This window comes from Myiozetetes cayanensis, unplaced genomic scaffold (assembly GCF_022539395.1).
Source record: "Myiozetetes cayanensis isolate MyiCay16 unplaced genomic scaffold, myiCay2020 scf4, whole genome shotgun sequence".
Lineage (NCBI taxonomy): Eukaryota > Metazoa > Chordata > Aves > Passeriformes > Tyrannidae > Myiozetetes > Myiozetetes cayanensis.
The window spans coordinates 61,682,847-61,704,668 of record NW_026087631.1 but is presented as its reverse complement, the minus strand read 5'-3'; the positions used below and the strand labels follow the sequence as shown (position 1 = coordinate 61,704,668).

General features: G+C 37.9%; 1 protein-coding gene across 6 annotated transcripts in view; it reads right to left on the bottom strand.

The window, feature by feature from the left end:
- The window catches only part of PRLR (prolactin receptor), a 155,870-nt gene that overhangs the window by 22,919 nt on the left and 111,129 nt on the right, over positions 1–21,822 (bottom strand). The gene's annotated exons all lie outside the window — the stretch shown is intronic.

Sequence of the window (21,822 nt, the reverse complement as noted above, 5' to 3'; positions counted from 1 at the left end):
TACATGCTTTCCTTTATCTGTTTCTATAAAAGCACAGAACTTTGTAGCAACTTCAGATGCAGTTTAAACTTACTGGTAGACTATGCTAGGCTACTCGAAGGCTGATCAACATCTACACAGGCCAGGTCAGGATCAGATAAAAACTGACAGCTCTAGCAGCGTAATCAGTTAAAATGGGGTTCAGGGAATGAGCTTCACTTCATTACCAAAGCACAGTCCTTGTGTGGAACCCACCAAACAAGCCCCCTTCCCCACACGCCTCTTTGACTGAAGGAGGTATAGCACTCATTAAGGGATGCCTGAGGGGAAAGAATGTGGGGAGGAAAGGCAAGGATCAAAGCGGACTGGGGAAAAACAAGCATAGGAAAATAAGAGGAATAAAGAAGGCAGTTCAGTGTAAACCAGTGGCTTGTCAGACAGAAATGTGTGCCTGATAACAGTGGTCTACCCTATGCTCTCATTAAATCCTATTTCTAACTTTCCTCTGTCTGGGTGAACTGTTCAGAGTGGTACTTTTGGATGCTAGGGAACTTTCAGCTGGATTAGCCAGTGGAGAAGAGAGGGATTGCAAACCTCCAGGCTCAACTGCAGCTTCCCCCACAACTGGGGAGACTAAGGGATCTGGGGCCATCTACTGCATCACCTGAGCATCTGAGAGCAGCTACTAGAGTGATCCATTTTTCATGTGCAAATGCGCATACGTATGTGTAAATGTATATGTTGCATATAAATGTTACACACTGATGTGTGTTGCCTCTGTGTGGTTTTTGTGCCCATGCACCCACCCTCTGGGAGCAGCTGCTCAGCTCTGCTACAGGCAGAAATTGAGGATCTGGACCTAAAGCAGCCTCACATCTATGGGATTGCCTGATTCAATTGGCTCTAACAGACCGACATGCAATGTTTTACCAGAAAACCCTACCATGTTTAACTACCTGCTCTCTGTCATTCCATCCAAACACACTATTCTGTGAAGAAAGAATTTAGATGAACTTCAGTGGGCAATTTATCTGCCAGACCGATAAACACTGTTTAATTCATTAAATTACTAGTTTTGAAATTACTAACTTCATCATACTATTTCTTACAGAAATCTCTCCAAAAACAATTTGAAATAAAGTAGAATATTTTCTAACTAACATTAAGAATATACTGTGTCTCCTGGAGACCAGGTGGAAAGACATATTACTCTGTTACCAGGGTATTCTTTTGTTTGGCTCCATTTCAGTAAACCTAATGAGAGTAATAAAAATACCATGAAGTTATTTGGCAGCTAGACATTATGCCATTACAGAGGAACGGATTTAATTGAGGGCGATAAATGGGTTCTTTTTTATGTGCATATTTAAAATGGCATCAATAACATAAAACTGAATATGGCAGAAATAATGTTTGCAGTTACTCAACCGTGACACAAGGTGAAATGTAGCTTAAAGACAGAGCTCAATAAATGCTTCCTGCTTTAGAGAGGACAGAAATCTGGTTGACAGTGTGCATGCTGGGAACACTGTTTGACTCAAAATTGACTAAATGTAATTTTCTCAAAATTCTGCCTCACAGATCTATATGGCTTCATTTTAAAAATAATGCAGTCGCTTAACACTTACAGGGAAGTCTAATTCTAAGAGAAAATGAATGTATGGTTACGATCACTAAATAAAAATAACACCTTTTCTGGTTTCTACTACTTGGTACTACATCAAAACACATAGTTTTATCCTACTAGCAAATCTTTTTCTGCTTTCAAGATTGCCTTCGTCAATAAGTGATTTTATGAATTAGTGACACATCCTTACACAATATGACTGACACAAAATGTGTTTTTTTATTCGAGTTGCAATCATGCCATAAGCATTGGCTTCATCATATCACTGACTGGAAAGGATCATGATAGAATAGACCTTAACCTTCTGCATTAACCAGGACAATGACTTTCATCCAAGTATTTCCACATCAAATAATGATTATTCATATAATATTTATTGTGATAGTCCTGAGAACAAAGACAGAATTCCACTTCACTGTACAAAGAAAAGTTTCTGCTCTTAAGATCCAAAAATGTAAGTAGACAATTAATCATACAGAATGGAAGACAGGGATCTAAAAAACAGGTCAAAATTTGAATATTTTTTGTTTGAGACTAAAAATGATTTTCCTTGTAAAACATTTTCAAAATATCCCATAAACTGCAACAGCCTATGAAGGATCAGTTTTAGAAAATGCATGTCAGAATGCCACAAATTCTTTTTCAACCAAAACCAATGCATACAAATTTTCCAAAATTCCAAAATAAAATAAGTATCACCAAATACCAACATAAAGCATTTTGTTTTGAAATTTATCAGTAGAATATTTTCTAAAATGTAATAAAATAATTGTGGCATATTTTCAACTTCTTTTTTTTCAAGCGAAATCATGTTGTGATGAAAAATTTCTGATAATCTTTAATTATAAACAGAATTTCAATGAGTAATGCAAAGGCATGAAACTCTTGCTATTTTGACATTTCTGGGGGGAGATGCTGGTGTAGACGTGAGGAGGTTTATTCCAGAGAGACTAAAGTTATGAAAACTTTAGAGGAAGCAAAGGAATGGGACTTTGAAAGTAGTAAAGGGAACACAGTAATGGAGTGTGAGAGGTTAGAGGGAATAAGACAATGAGGAAGGACACAGAAGGGGGAAAGAGCAAATAATTTGTTTGCACCAGGCAGTAAAGGGTTGGCTGAACTTGTAATTTCAATTGTACTCTGTGAGAAACAAAGTCTCAAGTTATGATAGGTTTTAAATAAGAGTTTATTATATGGAAAAAGCAAACAGCATGCTGGGACACAGAGTGGAGTCTTTGCTAGAGAAACCTCTGCATGTCCAATACAGCATCTTACTAACATTTATTCTAGCTATTTCATGCATAATCATTACATCATATACATATACATTTAACGAATGTTTATTTTCACAACTAAAGCTAGGTTGTTATCTCTACAGCAGTGATAGTTTTCCTATAATTCATACATTCTTGGACAACAAGGTGCCTAGATAATCATTGACTTAACAGAATTCTATCATAGCTCATTTTAGGACAGCAGAGATGGTTTATGGCTTATGACCTCGATGACCTTACAGATGGTCTGCCTTATTTCTTTATGGGGGTGCAATTAAGTTTTACAATCTGTTTGGTTTATTCTTTTACTGACATGAATTATGGCTGTGTTTGTTACATACTCCATTATTTCATTTGAGTTGCAAAGCTCCACCCACTGGATGCCAACACCAAAGAGCCTTTTCTTGGTGAACACAGGCAATGGGGTTGGGTGAAGGAGCAGCATCTCCTGGATCCTAGTGCCTGCAAGCATCAGCAGCATAATGCTGAAGAAGGATGTGACCTTAGCTCTAGAGCAGTTTCTTTAGTCTCTCTCACTGAAACAGCCCATTTTGGCTGAGTCTGAGTCTGGAGTCTCTCTGCACAGCATTATGAACGTGGAAAAACTCTAAGAGAAAGAACCTGGCTCCAGGGGAGCAAATGTTCTTCTTCAATCACAAACATGCTCAGCAATTAACAATATCAGTAGGAGCAGAGAATAATAACTGTTTTCTGTTTCAGTGTTCTCTTTTTCAGGAGTTCCTCAGTATGAGGTTGTAAAAGTAGCTGTTTCTTTGTCTTTTTCCAAGTACATATTGTACTTTTACACTTGAATTGTTTGACTGTAGAGTTATTCTGTAAAAGAACACAATTACCAAAAATTACCACTCCAATCAAACTGACAAAAACACTCAATGTCCTATTATTTCTCAAACATATTCCCCAAGCTTCAAACTTGTTGATAAAAGAGCTTTGTGGCTGCATGCTAAAGGCCACCACTAAAGCCACAAACAGGTAAGTGGCACACTGGTTAGCTAAAGGAATGAAACAATGTTATCCTGGTAATCTAAAACTAATTATTTGAAAGAAATTACTGGCAGTAATGGGAGTACCCCAATATTGAACATTCAGCCTTCAGTTTATTGAGCCAAAAATAATTAATCTTTTGGCACTTTTAGAGCATTATACCCCCCTTAATACTGGAATATGTGGATATTAGAGAAGTATCTTTATTATGCCTAGCTCAAATCTTGGTGGCATTTTGTGGATCTCCTCCAGAACCTAACTTCTGAGAAGACTCATGTTTAACACATTTTATAAATGGATTATAAGTTTGGTCAGGTGGCATTAACCTCTAATGTCAGTAGAAAACACACAGTTACCTCCTGAGGAGAGTCTTATTACATAAAGTTAAAAGTTCAAACTAAACTGCTAAACCAGTAATAGTATCAATATTGTTTTATCACAACTGTTAAGTTCTGGTCATCTTCCAGAAAAAAAAAATTAAAAATAATAATAAAAAAATTAGTTTTGCAGTGGAAGAATACTGAAGCTCCTGAAAGTTGTATTCTGAGGGAACTGAATTCACCTTTTGATCAGAAGTACAAATTTCCTGTCTGATTTCTTCATGACGAATATATAAACTGAATGAAGTAGAGCACTAACCTGATCTACTCTCCATCTTCATCCCAGGTTGCTATTCTTTGGAGATAGTCAGCCACAGTGAACTGTGGTTTGGATTTTTCTTTTCTTTTGCAGTATAAGGAAATGACCCTGAGGTTGCAGACTGTGAGATTTTTATGTGCTTGTTTACAGAATAAGGACTAACACTGCAATCTCTGGAGGTTAAAGGTAAATTTATTAATGTATTTATTCATTAACCCATTCACTCATTAACTCATTTGCTCAGGTCCTTACAAACTGCAATGACAACACTGTGTCTCCTACTGATGAATGAGTTTCTGACAGGTAATATTTGCATCATAAATAAGCATCTGCCAAGATACTATTTGAATAAATTAATTTCACAAGGAAAAAGAAAACTTCATAGTACAGCAAAGGCAAACAAACAGCTTCACAAACAGATCAACTAAATATGGGATATTAGGTTTCAGGTTATGCATAATGTTTAGTTTTAGCAAACTAAGGACATAAGAATGCCTCTCCCTTACCTCTTCTGTAACACCAAATGTGCCCACTAAGATTTAACATCAATATTTCAGTTTGCCCTACTCCTCTGTGGAGTTTGCACACTTCTTAGTTAAATAATGAAGAAATAGCTATTTAACAGAATTTGGAGAAGAAAACATTTTGAAGATTAAAAAATATATTCCATACTAGAGTAAAATCTACTGCAACACTTTTCTTCAATACATTTCTACTATTTGGTGAAAAGAAGACAGAATGAAATGAAGGAGTTTTGGTTATAGCATGTATCAATACATCAAGCTACACCTCTTTTTTCAGCAAATGTTCTTGATTTCCTGTACATTGTAAGGCTTCAGTAGCTGTGAAATTTCTCCTTTTTTGCACTCAATCTCAGATTGGACCTACAGTCTGTACAATAACTACTACATTTTATAATAAGGCCTATACTCGGTAATTACTTAACCTTAGAACATTGGAGTCAAAACTGCCTTTGAAATGGCATGCTTCTTCAAGATTATAAAACACATTCAATTTAGGGGAAGGTGTGAAGGTGGGAGCTACTTGCACGCAAACCCACCTGATTTTCACTTATAAGAAACTGACAAAAATTCAAAAGTTTCAATAACTGCAGGTAGACAAAGATTAATTTTTTTATGCCCAAGCATCTGAAATGTCAGACCTGCATCTTTTAATCAGACAAAGGCTATCTCACAAAAACATAACACTCTCCCCCCCAATTTAAAGTTAATAAATAAGAAATAGCAATGACATTTCTTTTAGAAATATTTAATATTTACAAGGAATCAAGGAAAAGCCATAAGCATCACAAAAATAATGCTTGCCCCCTGTAGGGTGGTCTTCACAGGACATTGCAGCAAACTAGGAAATTTTAGTAAAAGCTGAAATAATTTTCAGCATGGCAATTTAGATCACTAGAAATCAACTACCAGCCTCTATAATTAATATCAACCCATTTGGTTTCATATGCCAGTACACTCAACTTCAATTTGTAGTTTTTCTGTAGGCACTCAGTTACTCAAGTATATTTCATATGGTAGAAACATTAATTTTGTGTGTTATCCACTCTATTTCTTCCACTATCCCTGAAATAAAAACCTTATGCTGACATTTATGAAATGGCAGGAGGAAAAAATGCTGTAACTGTGGGCATTACTTTAGGTAATAACAACAAGGCTTTTAAATCCTTGCTTGCATAAAGGCTGACCTTTTCAGTTGATAGAAAAGTAATTTCTATTGAAACTTGGATCCATACTTCAGTCATTACTGTTACCTGTATCTTTTCAAGCTGCCTTTTCAGCAATGCCTTCTATGTTCATATGTATGAATTTGCTTGGCCTAGGTCACAGCACATTTTATAGAATTTAAAGGGAAAAATCACTGAAGAATAACACAACCATGTTTTAAATACATATTTTAATTTAATCCTTAAGTTGCTCCACTGGCAGCATGTTGAATATATGATTGGACAGACACTGTTAAAAATACTGGCACCAGCCTTCCAAATGCAATTCACATTGGGTTTTTTAAAAACCGGCCATGGTAGAAATCTTGAGCCAAAACAGTTCAGATCTCTGCCTCCCTTAAGGCCTGCTTCCACTTGAAATTTGTGCATCCTGCAGATGGTTACACCTCTGACAAGGCTGCCAATATGCCAGTCTTGTGTGACCCTCATCAGCACACAGAACAAAGCAGATATAAAGCAGCTCAGAATTATTAAGGTTGGAAAAGACCTCTGAGATCATCAAATTCAATCTCTGACCAATTACCACCTTGTCAAATAGACCGTGGCACTAAGTGGCACTTCAAGTTGTTTCTTGAACACCTCCAGGATGGTGACTCCACCACCTCTCCAGGCAACCCATTCCAATCCTTGACAGCCCTTTCCATGAAGAAATTCTTCCTGATGCTCAACCTAAACCTCACCTGGCACAGCTTGGGGCCATGTCCTCTCATCCAGTCACTGGCTTCCTGGGAGAAGAGACCAACCCCCACCTGGGTACAACCTCCTTTCAGGCAGTTAGAGAAAATGACAAGGTCCCTCCTGAGCCTCCTTTTTTCTTCCAGGCTAAACACCCCCAGCTTCCTCAGCCACTCCTCATCAGACTTATACTCTAGACCCTTCCCCAGATCCGTTGCTCTTCTCTGGACTCAAGAACACAGAAAATATTAGGGGGCTAAGAACCATACAGGAAAGTGATTAGGAGAGGCAACTTTCCTTCTGCCTCGCAGAGTTTTGTCCCAGAAGCAGCTCAGAGAGAGCAGGGGACTCAGCTTGCAAAGATGGTATCTGGACGAAGAACAGGTTTTGAGGGTTGGCTCAGGGTGGTCTTTTGTAACAGCACAAATAGCCATAGCACTTTAAGAGGGCAACTCAGTTGCAGACAGTTTGGATGGGTAACTGAAGCACTTTGAAATCTTTAGATGTAAACATACATCTGTAAGTGCAGTCAGAATGATGCGTTACCCTCTACAGATAAGAGAGAGGCCCCAATTGCTGGAAGGTTAAATAAACACAGCAACATTTAGCGACTTCTCACAGCCCATTTAGTCTTCAATATGGAAACCAAATCAAGGGGACAATGCTTTTAATAGAGGTTTCTGGAACATTCCTCCTCCAGTGGTGCAAAACCATAGTGGTTCTGCAAGCTGTGGACGCACTCTGCATTTCAAAATCTGTTCCACTATTTCAGTCCCCCATTCTAACTGATCTGCTCTTTAAACAAAATTCATTATTTGAAAGGTGAAATAAAACTACTAATGTATGCATAGAAGAATATGAAAGGAAAAAGGTCACAAACTGCTTCTTAGGTCTCAGAACCTCTGACTTAAGCAAGAGTCCTTACTTTTTATACCTGTGTATACCTAGAAGAGTTTCATAATTGTGTATCCAGCAGTATAGACAAACAGTTAATCTCCAAGTCAACAAGTGCACAGTAATGACCACTTTGCTATACTATGACCCTTTATTCTTAACTTATTTACTTATCAGCTTAAGCTTACTCCATTTCATTTTAACACTCAACCTTCAATCACCTTGTCCTTCAAGTAGTTTACAACACTCAAAACCATAAACAAATGCTGTTATTCCTTATACAGGATCACATTCTGAGCAGATACATTTGTGAAACTAGATATATATGCATATTTTCTTTGAACATAATGTTAAGGCTCTGTTCTATGTTAATGATGTGATCACAGGACAAATACAAACACAAGAAAGCAGCTTTAAGATCCTTTATGTGGCAAAGGCAAGACTCTTCATACGAGGACAAGGCTATTGAGACCACCGGTGTTTCATTTGTTATCCTGTTTATTTCCAGTGATGGATTTTCATATACTTAATACTACATTTTTTTTTACATGCTCCACACCTGATAATTCCACCTGTTAAAAATCACTCACTCTTATGAGAATTTCACATCCTATACAGATGTATTTTTTGTTGGAGGTGTTCTAGGAAACATATGTTTGTACTTCTCAAGGTATGTTTGCACTTTACAAGGCTCAGCAACCAAGCGCGTGGCCTCAGTCCACTACTGTGCTCCCTGTATGGGTGCTTTTACTCCTTTGAGAGCACCACTCATCCCAACTTACTTTTTGAAATTTCTCAGTCTTCGGGATTAATGCAGTGGGACTTACAGACTGCTTTATTTCAGCTTTTCTTTAAACCCAAGTATCATAGGAGATGAGGACTTTATAAAATACAATACCTACAAAGTATGATTTACTACATGTAAAATACATAACATTAAAACAGTAACACAGCAAATGAATGTGAACTATTGAAAAAATTTAAGGAGTGACTCCTGATTTGACACAAGTTTTGGTCAAATTATTCAGGAATCAAGCATTTTCCTGCAGAAATCTCAAAGTTTAGTAGCAGCTTGCAAGGTCAGTTTTGTTATGGAGTTAAATTCATTAGTATGTACTCTGATATGAAATCAATTTTATATCACTGAATTCACGTATTTTTTCCACTTTTATATGAGTGTTAAATACTTATATAAAATCAACCCATTACTGGAAACTAAAAGGGATAGGAATTATTTTGTGCTTTTGGTACTATGACAGAGCAAATACTCCAGATTTTGAGGTAAATCTATCAATTGGATATGTAAACAAGCAGCAGAAAGCACTGCTAGTACCAATAACATCAATAATTATATTAAAAAACAATGCAGAAATACAAGGAGCAAATGTTAAAATCAGACACATTTCTGCAGATTGTCTACACGTGAAATTGTTAGCAAACTTTACTGGTTTAAAAGCTTTGAAACTAGGATCTCAGTTTAGATGTCCTGTGCTGCTGCATGAGACCTGATATTATTAGTATTTTACACAGTGGAAGTACAGGTTCTGGAGCAGAAATCTGTGCATAAGAGGGGGAATAAAAAAAAATCAAGGGCAGAGAATCATGGAGGACACCAAGTCTCCCAGGTACCCTCCAAGAGGTTGGGAAGACAGAAGAGAGCAACAGAAAGCACATGTATGTTCTGACAAACTCAGCCCCAGAGTTCTCTTTCCATCACTTCCAGTAGTTTAGTCTCTGACATCTTGGACATCTCTTGTCCACCTGCAAAATGGGTGGGCATCTCACTGAGATGTGTTTCTTTTTAACTACACTTATAATTTCCCTGTTGATTGAAATTAATGTTTCCAGGATACTTTGAGCACTTCAGATTGAAGGGATGATTCATGAGATGAATTATTGGTAGTAGTGATTTTGCTGTAAATAATTAAAAAAAAAAATCCAAGTGCCAAGAAATTTTAGTAAACACTTCAAAGAATCACAGAATGGGTGAAGTTAGAAGACCTTTGGAGACTGTCTAGTCCTACCCCACTGATCAAAGCAGGGTCAACTAGATCATGTTACCCAGGGTGATGTCCACTTGGGTTTTGAAAATCTCCAGACAGAAATTCCACAACCTCTCTGGACAACCCCTTCCACTGTTTGACTGCCCTCACAGTAAACATTTTTTTTCTTATGTTTAAGTGGATTTTCTTATACTTCAGTTTGTGCTCACTGTTTCTTGTCCTTTTTCTGGATGCCACTGAGAAAAGCCTGGCTCAATCTACTTTACTTTCCCCAAAAGGTAGTTCACCTACCCGAAGCTCTCTCTTTTCCAGGTAGAACAGTTCCATCTCTGCAAAAGAGAGATGCTTCCATACCTTTATTACTGTAGTAATCCTTTACTGGACTTACTGTGGTATGCCCATAGTTTTTTTTGACCAGGGAGTGCCAGATACAACTCCATCTGCTTCAAAAGACTATCTAACCCTTCAGGACAACACTTGGAATACAAAATTAAAATATACAGCTAATTCTATTATGTGAGAAAGGGAGAGATAATGAGGCCAGCTCTGAGAAGAACTTTGCTTTAGAACTCCACTATGCTCAGTTTTCACTGGTGTATATGTATAAGAACTGGCATTGAGGCTCAGGAAATTCTGGTTCTAATCCTTAATATCTTTCTATTTTCCTTTATATGATATTTTTCCATTAGTCAAAATCTGATTCCTTTTTTAGAGAAACTGTGCTCATAACAAAAGCAACAGCCAGGGACTAAATTCTTTTACAAACCACTTTATTTTTGACTTTACAGCCAAACCATTAAATAAGTCGTATAAATTCTCAACCTGGGAACAAACTGTCATTCTTCAGAAAGTTCATCTGTTTGTGTTTGGGTAACTGCATGGAAAATAAAAGCTTTGTCATTTCTTGGTATTTTTTTCTCTCCCTCCATTATCATTCAGGTTGGTAACCCCAATATGATGCCTGGAATTTCTATTTGACTGTCATTTTCACTGATTGTAATGAAATTATATCCCAGAACATTTTAATGATTACCACTTTATAAAAAGCTTAGACTGGTAGCACAGTTCTTACTGCCGGGTAACATGAGTATTTGTTCTTTACAGTACCTACAAAATATGCAGATATGTTTTTCCTAGAGCTTTACTTACCCAATTATGTTAGACATCAAAACCCAGCAAAGCCTCCTACTTACACGATGACAGTAGTACTAGGTTATGAAGTCTGGGTGGAGCACCTGAGTGTGGTGGGCTGGCCCTGGTTGCATGCCAGGTACCCACCAAAGCTGCTCTGTCACTCCCCCACCTCCTCAGCTGGACAGGGCACGGAAAATACAAAAGCCTCGTGGGTCAAGATAAGGACAGGGAGAGATCACTCACCAATTACTGCCACAGGCAAAACAGACCTGACTTGGGGAAATTAGTTTAATATATTACCAATCAAATCAGAGTAGGATAATGAGAAATAAAAAGCAAATCTTAAAACACCTTCCCCCTACCATCCCTCCTTCTTCCAAGGCTCAGCTTCTCTCCTGATTTCTCTCTGTTTTTTCCTCCCCAAGCAGAACAGGGGGACAGGGAATGGCACTTGTGGTTGGTCAGTTTGCCACAAGTTGTCTCCGTCATTCCCTCCTCCTCACGGGAAGGACTGATCACACTTCTCCCCTGCTCCAATATGGGGTCCCTCCCATGGGAGACAGTTCTCCACTAATTTCTCCAACATGAGTCCTTCCCACGGGCTGCAGTTCTTCACAAACTGCTCCAGTGTGGGTGTGTTCCATGGGATGCAATTCTTCAGGAACAGTCTGCTACAGCAGGGGTCCCGCACAGGATCACCGGTCCTGCCAGCAAACCTGCTCTAGCGTGGGTTCCTCTCTCCGTGAGCCACAGGTCCTGCCAGGAGCCTGTCCCAGCAGAGGCTTCCCATGGAGCCACAACCTCCTTTGGGCATATCCACCTGCTCCAGTGGGGGGTCCTCCAGGAGCTGCAGGTGGATCTCTGGTTGCCTGTGGACCTCCCTGCGATGCAGGGGCACAGCTGCCTCACCATGCTCTGCACCGTGGGCTGCAGGGGAATCTCTGCTCCAGTGCCAGGAGCACCTCCTCCCCCTTCTCCTTCACTGACCTTGGTGCCTGCAGAGTTGTTCCTCTCACGCATTCTCATTCCTCTCTTCCAGTTGTGTTTTGCAGCAGTTTTTATCACAGAGGATCTGCCACCATTGCAGGTGGGCTCAGCCTTGGCCAGCAGTGGGTCTGTCTTGGATCCATCTGGTACTGGCTCTGTTGAACACGGGGGAGGCTTCTGGCAACTGCTCACAGAAGTCACTCCTGTAGCCCCCTGCTACCAAAACCTTGCTGTGCAAACCCAGTACACTGACTGAGGACGTTGTGAATTGAGGAGATGGGAGCTGTGCCAGCTCTACTACGGTAGCACAGAGGAAGAAAACACTCATGCCGGCTTTTGTAATGATTAACGTACCATTCTTCTTCTCAAGCCAGGAGATGAGGTTTGAATCACAGACAACTGGTATGAAACAAAATTGTTTTCAAATAGCTCCATTCTACACAGTGGTACTGACCTATGTTGATGGTGTCAGGGTGTGACGAGTGGCTTTGGACATTGCTTATCCCTTACACCCTCAGCTACATCAAACATTTCTTGTCCACTGCTAACACTTTGTGCCCTTGAATATAGTAAGTCTGTAATTTTATGAGAACAAAAGCTCTTTCAGGAACAGTTTTGCAATACTGACTCAACAGAAGTTAAGCTCTAAAACGTGGCAATAACACATGATTAAAGCTGAGACCAACCTGGAAAAAACCCATGTTTTTCCATGCAGTGGATCTAAAAAAGCCTAGTTTTCTAAGAAATTGTTTCACCTTGCCACTTCAGTACCAGCTTCCTTCTTCCTGACATCCTCTATTATACTGCATTGGCCAAGAGACTGAAAGGCTATTGTCTGGGCTGGAGATAAACTTAAGCAAATAAGTGGCTTCTACACAAGTCAGCTTGAATGGCCAGCATGCATATGCTGACAGTATAATGGGCTTTTGCCAAAAGGAACCTCATGTTAAACAAATTCTGCACAATCTTCCTTTCACAAGAGCAGAAAATACTAATTGGAGTTTCCCTTTTCCATTCATTTGACAATTTTTAGAAAAAAAATATGTTTCTATTAACCTCAGGAATGTGACTTTCTTCTATATACAATTTATACAGGGCAACAGTACAGTACAATATTTAAAGGAACGGGCCTATAGACTGTGAGATCAATTAGCTTCACTTCTTTAGTAAACCAAGAGCAGTTTCAAATTTCAAAATCTCCAATTATTTTATTATTTTTTTTTTCCTGGTAAGTCTGTAACAGTGTTTCTGTTCACTCTGAGCATACAGTGCACTTTTTATAGGCTGCCACCTGAGGAAAGAGGGCATAGCCTTTTAATAAATTGTGTCTCACTTGGATAAAAATCAACCTGTTTTGTCTTTTGCCTAAAAACCAGGAGTCATAAGTTAATTTATCATCTCATCCTCGGGAAATCAGTCCCAAATCTCTTATTTCTTATGGTGAAGAGTAATTTGGGCTAGAATTGTTCTCCACTTGTTTCCATTCTGGCTATGAACACAAGAGTTAAAGTTACAGAAAAAATATAACCAGGACAGAATCTAAGTATAGCTTAGTGTTTAAGGTACTTGGATGGGAAGGAATGAAGTTTGTTTGCTCCTTGTCCAAATTTTCTGTTTATTTTACGGTGACTGTTTAATGTAAAATACATTATGAGATCTGGTAGGCACGAAATACAATATTTATAAATAGCATTGCAAAGGAGTGTGTAAGATAGGCTGGACCTGGATGTGACAAGTGATTTGCTTCTTAACTGGCAGGATGGTTCAGACTGCTACAGCAGTTCAGGAAGAAGAGGAGAAACAAAGAGGTTTGTGTAACTGATTAGGAGCTGTCCTTGAGCCCTGTCTGGCTTGCTTTGCTAGACAAATCCACAAGGAAATGTTAAAGAGACAGGTCAGTATTTTTGTTTGGAAAAAAGTCCAAAGGAATGTTTTGGAGATGTAGATTCAAGGGCAAAGAAGACAGATGGAGTTGTCTATTCAGATAAGATGCAGAATAAGATGCGCAGGGAGAATGAAAGAGGATCAGTAGCAGACCCCTGCAGAGAAAGAATAGAGAAGATGTGCTGTAGTAGTCAGAAGAACTGTGGAAGACAAAGATAAAAGGAAAACTGTCTTGTGTCATGTGTGTGTCTGTACACATGTGCATGCAGAAGGGAGTGGAGGCTGAGAAAGAAGAGAAGATTTCTGTAGGGGAAAGGGGACAAGATAGCTTATTTTTTAGGGAGAAATCAAATAGTTGGCAATTAACTGATATTTCATAAGCTATGTATTAAATACTGAAAGTTTGCATATGAGAACTTGTGCAGTCACCATCCTTGCAGACTGGAATTAGCCAACTATTTCTGTTTCTCAAATTAGACATGCAGAAGCATGTATTTGTTTAACTTTCCTTTCAAAAGAAATGTTCTAAAAACATGCTTTAAAAATGTTCTTGAAGAACAAATCAATAGTATTTGCCTGAACACAAGTAAGAAAGCCAGAAAAGGTAGGTGACCTTAACTTTAGACTTACAGTAGGTCTTTAAGACAGGAAAGTGGAAAACCAAGTACATGTTTGTTTAGAACTCCATGAAACGCTATGAACACTTGGAACTACCAAATGTTTGAGTTAACAAACCCACAAGATTAGGAAGCATGATATCCATATATTCTCCTGCATGTGTTTACACTGAGTGACATGTGTCAGGCAAATCTTATTGCCAGACTAAAAAGACCAGTTAAGTACAAGCTACTGAAGTATTACTTCTTCCTGGGGGCCCTGTTGATGAAGGATTCAAAAGGCAGAGGTAACTTTGTGGGACATGCAGGGATATTTTAATGCAGGAAATGCTGCATACAAAAAAAGACTGTGTCTGAATGGAAGCAGATTATAAAAAAATGCACTAAAAATGGAAAACAAAAGCAGTAGAAAGACAGAGCAGGGTCACCTGAATTTCATGGGGCCCATTAAGGTTAAATAGAACAGGACAGAGCCACAGAATGAAAGAATAATTCATGCTGGAGTCAAATAATCCATCCTCTGCTGAAGGCAGTCACCTAAGAGACCAGACAATATTGCTCTGGGTTTATCTATTCACAGGTGGAAAATCTCAAACTACAAATAGTACCTGATATTCAGTTAGAACCTCCCTTATTTCAACATATTCCTGTTGTCTTCCTTCCTCCTGCCATGCTCTGCAGCACGAACCTGCCCTCATCCTCCCAGTAACTTCCCTGCAGGGAGTGGAAGACTGCCATCAGGAAAATGCAGGCCCATATTTTCCCTTCTGCTTATGGCTCCACCATCCTGTTTTCACCCTCTGGTTATAATACAAACCCTGTACTCTCTTTGAACACTTATCTGAATTTTAGGCTGTCCTTCTGAAGTATAACTGCATATTAATTCTATGATGTTTGTGGCCCTTTCTGCCTCTTGAAAGAAAATGAAAACATTATGAAACAAAGTGTGCAGTTCCTTCCATCAAATTGGCTAAGTCTCAAAAGAAAGCTCTTGACCTGCTTGAAAAAGGAGATGTCAGCACCCTCTTAGTATGAATATCCATATTTCTACAAAAGAAAACAAAATCAAAATAGATCATGAAAATGAACCTTAATGAGCTGCTGCTGTTTCTTCAAAGCAGTCTCAACTTGGAACAAAAATTCTGATTATTTTTTTCTGGAATGTTATACAAAATAAGAGAAATTTCATCAGCTCCCATAGAACTGTCAATTGGGACAGCAAACAGACTTAAAAGCCCACCAAAATATTAAAAGTAGATATGTGTGAGATAATTACCAATTTGTATTTTGACACTGAACTATTAGCCTTGTTCCACTGTGCATTTTTACCTCCCTCTTTTCACATCATATTTGTATGGATGTAGTTAGAAACCCACTCTGTTGCAAATAAACTGGAGTGGTCTCACTAGGGAGGGTAAACAGTGCCAGGGGTTCAGCAAAGAATGTGAACCAGCCTGTGGGCTCTCACGTGCCCAGGTCAAATGGCTGATAATAAAAAACAGCCTGTAAAACTGGGACTTTAGCACAGACTAGAAAAGGACTGTACATTTTGACTGGTGTAATATTATTAGCCTTCCTTAACCAGTTTGGGATGAACACTCCCAAGAAGTGCACACGAACAAGTAGCGTCCCCCCCCCCCCAAAAAAAAAGAAAGAGCCAATTCACTGCTAAAACAAAACCTATTCAAACTTTCTGTGCAAAAGAAATAGTTCAAGAACATTTCATTCTTGGGGATAAAGTAATTCTGAAATTGGCAAGATTAGAAAGAGCTTAGCTTGATACAGCTGCCTACTTTCCAGATGAAAAAGATTAGCACAGGTGGTAATTAATTTTTCACTGTCATTTTCATAAGAGCTCCACGTTCCCACCTCTAGTGCGTTCCTTTCAATGCTGCCATCTCCTGTTAGAGGAGATGCAGGAGAAAGATCACTTGCCTGTTAAATAAGACCACTAGACAACAAAAGTTTATGTTTACAACCTTTGAAATGAATGTAGTTATATCAGTAACCAATTATCAGTTATTTGTTCTTAGCCCCTAAGATCCTAAGTCTAGAGACACCTACCCATAGCCCTGGGAGCAAATAAATGATTCTCTTCACTATGGCAAGAGACTGGTGCTACTCTCTCAAGGATGGATACAATAAAGTTTGATGTGAAGAGAAAAGCCAAAATCTTGCCTTTACTCAGCAACAGAAAACACAGTAAGGTTTTGAAATTCTCACAGTGCTTTCCCACCTTTTTTTTTTCTTTTTGTTTTTGCTTATGTGTTATAAGCCTTGCAAGTTTTGTTGATGTCATTCTTGCACTTGGTATGGGGAGTGCAGTACCCTTTTTCTCGCACATTTGCATATAAGTATCTTCTGAATACTTGAGAAAAACTAAGCAAGTTGCACTCTAACTCAGAAGGTATTCTTGATCACACAAGATGTAACATCTTTGTTTTAAACAAATCCAAACTGTTTATATGGAAAAAACACTGAGATCACTCGTGATTCCTCTCTTGAAACATCTACCTGCCCCAGTCTTTTGAATGCCAGTACCTATGTGCTTGCTCTTTCCATTCTCTGAAAAGACACTTCTAGCATCAGCTGGTATAATCTTTCACATGCTTCCCCTTATTCAGATAAATAAGGGAGTATTGATAAGTGGAAAAATTGTACATCTCTTATAGTAAACAGTTAATTTCAACTCCATGATAGTAATTCCAATAATAATAATAATAATAAAAATTCAGTACAACTTACAATTTGCCCTGCCAAATTTCATGAAAACTTCATAATTTCTCTCATACCTCATGAATTGTATGGAAATTACTATTATTTTCATATTCTACAATGGCACAGTGAGTGAAATACATTGAATACAACTGAAAATAAAACTTGGAAGGTTATTTCACCATTAGAGTTTGTATGACAACTACTATATATTGCTTCTTCCATTAAAAAAAAAGATGAAGTAAAAGCATAACCTGTCCTTTAAAAAACATTTCTGTTTTTAAGATCATGTATACTTAGATTTTTTAAGGATTAAACGAACTTTTGCAAATTATTTTTGCACAACATAATATTCTTAAATGAGCTGCTGATAAAAATAATTTGTGTAACATTGCATTTTTATATGTTATTTTTCAAATTTCAGTTTAAGATGCATTCCTATGGCTAATTTCTTACAAGCTAAGAAAGATCAAGCACAAAATCACAAATTAAGAAGGGGTTTGGAAGAACTTCTAAAATAAATAACTGTCAATAAAAGTATTCCTGGAAGCCAACAGCAGCAACACTGAGTCTTTCATAAAAACCTTTATGAAAGAAATAAACTTGAATATCAAAAACCTCAGATGATAAATTTAAGCCTCTGCTGCCTGTCCAAGCCTGCTGAAGTCTTAACTTGTCAAAGTTAATGCTGACCTAAATGTATTTGATGGAAATGAACACAGAACAATAATCTTGACACAGGACAGCATGGAAGAGTGGAGCCACAAGTTAGGGAGGGATTGTGTGAGTAACTATGGTGGGACTGTAGAGTGCTCAAGGGTGAGGACAAGCTGGTTAAATTCCTTTTAAGGAAATAAAAGACCTGCATGGACTGACTCGAGGAGAAGTGGGTGAAGCAGGAAAAGATTAGTTTAAGCAGATTCTGTGCAGGAGCTGCTTTTCAGTAGCTAGATTTATCTATAAGAAAGAGGAGTCTTCATATTTTGAACAATTACTGTACGTATAAAATATAAAATTCCATGTGTCATTTTTGCTGCTAGAGATGAGACACTGCTGAATTTGAAACTTTACCAGTTTTATGCTTTGCTGTATACACCTGCCCAAGATAAAAGTAAGCACTACTTACATAAATCATAAGCTGACTACTGACCACACAAACGGTTGTTAATGATTTACACATCCAGGAAAGGAAGCCCTCAGATATATGTACGCCACCACTATAATACAAATTTACAATAAATTATGCAGCTATGAGGTTACAAAGCATTTTCTTTCACTCTGTGACTCTAGAGAAGCACATAAAACCCTGCTCAGCCACAAAACATTCATCCGTCTGCTCTCACCAATTCCAGCTCCTTTGTAGGAAAACAAGCAGCTCTGCTCCGTCACAGGATAATGAGAATCAACAAGGTAAGAACAAGGAGAAACTACCAGGTTGTCTTGGTTGTTCTAACACCCTATTGGTTAAAGAAGACTGTGTAGACAAACACAATTCTGAAAGCAAAGCAGCAGATCAAATTAAGGAAGCGATGAGGAAAACTAGCAAGAGAATTACTTAGGAAAGACTTGTAGAAAGTAGATGTAGATAAAAAAGTATACTTGGCACTGAGAGCTGAGATTGATTGTATACTAAAAGGCACATGAAAACATGAATCTCAGCAGCAGGGAATTCTGTGTTGTAAGTGCGAACTTCAGCCCTTCCCACAACAGTAATGAAGACTGTTGCCTAAAGCACAGAGCTAAAAAATGTTCAGCTCAAAAAAATGAAATGTGTTAGAGATAATAACTGTTGGGTTTTTTTTGTTGGTTTTTTTTTTTTTTTTTTTGGGTTGTTTTTTTGGGGGGGTTTTTTGTGGGTTTTTTTTGTTTGGTTGGTTGGTTGGGTTTGGGTTTTTTTTTGTTGTTTTTTTTTTGTTTGGTTGGTTGGTTGGTTTTTTTGGTGTTTTTTTTTTTGTGGATGGGTTTTTTTTTTTTAAATTTTCAAAAAATTTCCTTTAAATGTTATGCTACAATCTGTGACTTGGTCACAAATGCATTGATCCATTCAGCCTAATGTATTTTTTCTCAAGAAATCCCTGAAGACTATGCAGAGGAATATTGCTTTAGTGCAGGAGCTCTTTCAGCTCTGAATCTAGACGTTTGCCAAACAGTTGAATGTGATACCACATAAAATACCTATGAACAAACAAGTGTACTATAGCATATTTCAGTTTTATTATCATGACCTGCACACCTTCAAGCATTTTTTTTCTTTTCCTATACATACAGCTGCCATACAGAAAAGATGAGCAAAAAACATAAGCAAGTTGCTAAGAGAAAAAAGGTTACTTTGAAAGAAAGGAGGAATTATTAGAGACAAAATACACAACTCATTGGATGCCTTACCCTCCTAAAATCCTTGAAAAATATCAGTAACCTGTTAACCTTGGTTTTATTTAAACAAAATTATAAATAGGAGATAACTAAGACTTATTGATATAGTATCATATGTATGTACTAATGGGTACATGCATATGATATGTATGATTCTAGACACTCCAGGTCATTATTTAAAACATTATCCTCTTCTATTCTGCTTGATTATACTGATACCTAATAATGAGACTACCAGGAAAAATATGGATCTGACCTAACATAATTAAGATTGGTGTGATGCAAGACCAGGATATCTGATCTTAGATGAAGATGCATGTATGTACATACATAGATAGATAGATATGTAATTGAGCTTCAATTAAAATATCAGCTACTTATATAATGATGAAACAAAGAGCTTTTGTTGCCTGATAAAGTGTATCTCACGTACTCTTGAAGAGGAAGAGATGTTAACTGGGTGTGGGCCTGGATAATAAATTTCAGTTTTCACTTGTCCAAAAGTTTTGTAGACTTTAGATCCTAAGGGTTGATTGTACTCCACTGTATTACAGGTTGTGTGTGGCAGAGGAAGAGCTGCAGCAAAGGCAGGGGACAGAGACTCAGCAGATGGGTACAGGCACAGATCAAGTCCCTCCTGCAGCTCCTGCTATTAATGCTGCCCAGAAGGAAGAGGTCTCCAGTGATGGGCCTCCAGGCGGCTGGGGCTACTCAAGGAAGAGCTCAAGGAGACTGGTACATGAGGGAAAAGAATCATGCTCTGTTATTGTTACACTTTGGCACAGGATTGGACTTGATGACCCTGGAGGTCTTGTCCATCCTCAGTGATTCTATGATTCTATGATTCAGATCCCAAGGTTTGATCTGCAAACTTCAAGGGTATGTCTAGAAATTACTTTGGGTCAGGAGCACTCCTAAATAATGAATGTATTTTGTAACCAGGAAAAGAAGAGCTATGGTGTTGGTATGAATGAGGCAAGTTCTCAGCATGCTGAATAGAGCCAGTCTTTCTAGACATTCCAGATCATTATTTAAAATGTTATCCTCTTCTATTCTGCTTGATTATACTGATACCTAATAATGAGACTACCAGGAAAAATATGGATCTTATCTAAAATACTTAAGATTGGTGTGGTGCAAGATCAGGATATTTGATCTTAGATGAAACTGAAGATCTGAAGGACAAAAATTTTAATTATGATATTGCTTGGCTGAATACACACCTTCAAAATGTTTCAGAGTTTGTACAAATCCTTTCTTCTTTTCTGTGAAAGCAACTGTTATTTATTAATAGTACATTTAAACAGTGAAAACATTCATTCCCTAGTTCTGTATTAAGAACACAGATTCTCCTTCTTTCTCAATCTCTTTCCAATTTAGCTAAACATTACAATTGCTTCAGACAAAAGATGCACTGGCTTTGAAGTACTCTTACACCAGAGTAGTGGGTGCACCAACTGGAGCTCAGGCACACTCTAATAGTGACACTGCAAGAAGCTCAAGTTGCCTGTAAGACCACGTATATAACTTGCAAAAGTGTCTGCAGCAGCTATTGTTGTCAAGTCAGTGTTACTGATAATAAAAAATGGCAACTCTAGATGAAACAGAAAAAAAATTTACTAGGAATATATACAGTGAACATATATATTCAGTTTCTTCAGACCCAAGACGAAACTCTATTGATTACAGAATTACTCCTTCCATGACATTGCCAGGATCCCCTTTTAACGCCAAACACCAAATTCAATACTAACATTTTCCATGAATTCTGAAAAAGATCTGCAGCTTTGAATCAGAAAATAAAATAAATTCCAAAACAAAAGACACTGATGTCCTCATTTTTTCCCTTTTATAGTGCAAAGCCTTGATTTGATTTATTTCTCAGTTTTAGTTCAGTCTTTCAGTGTCTATGAATACTAGCTGCTGATTTTTCCATTGGGAGAAGTAGGATACAGAGGTGACACAAGGGGTTGGTAAGCACAGGCAATTAAGTCAACTAAACTTTGTGATTAACGTGTAAAGAGTCCACAGTAATGAACTTACTTTGGCTTTAATCAATCCCTTATGTGGCAGGAAAAAAATCATATGCATCCTTCTTTTGTAAATGACCACACTTCCTCTAACCATTATCTTATCTCTAACAATGTCAAGTAATAAAAATATGGCAATTAGTCCTCTAAGTTGAGTACTGAGTTATTTTAACTGCTATATCAAGCCCCTGTATAATTTATTCTCTTCTGTTCTCCACCGTTCATATTCAGATCAGTAT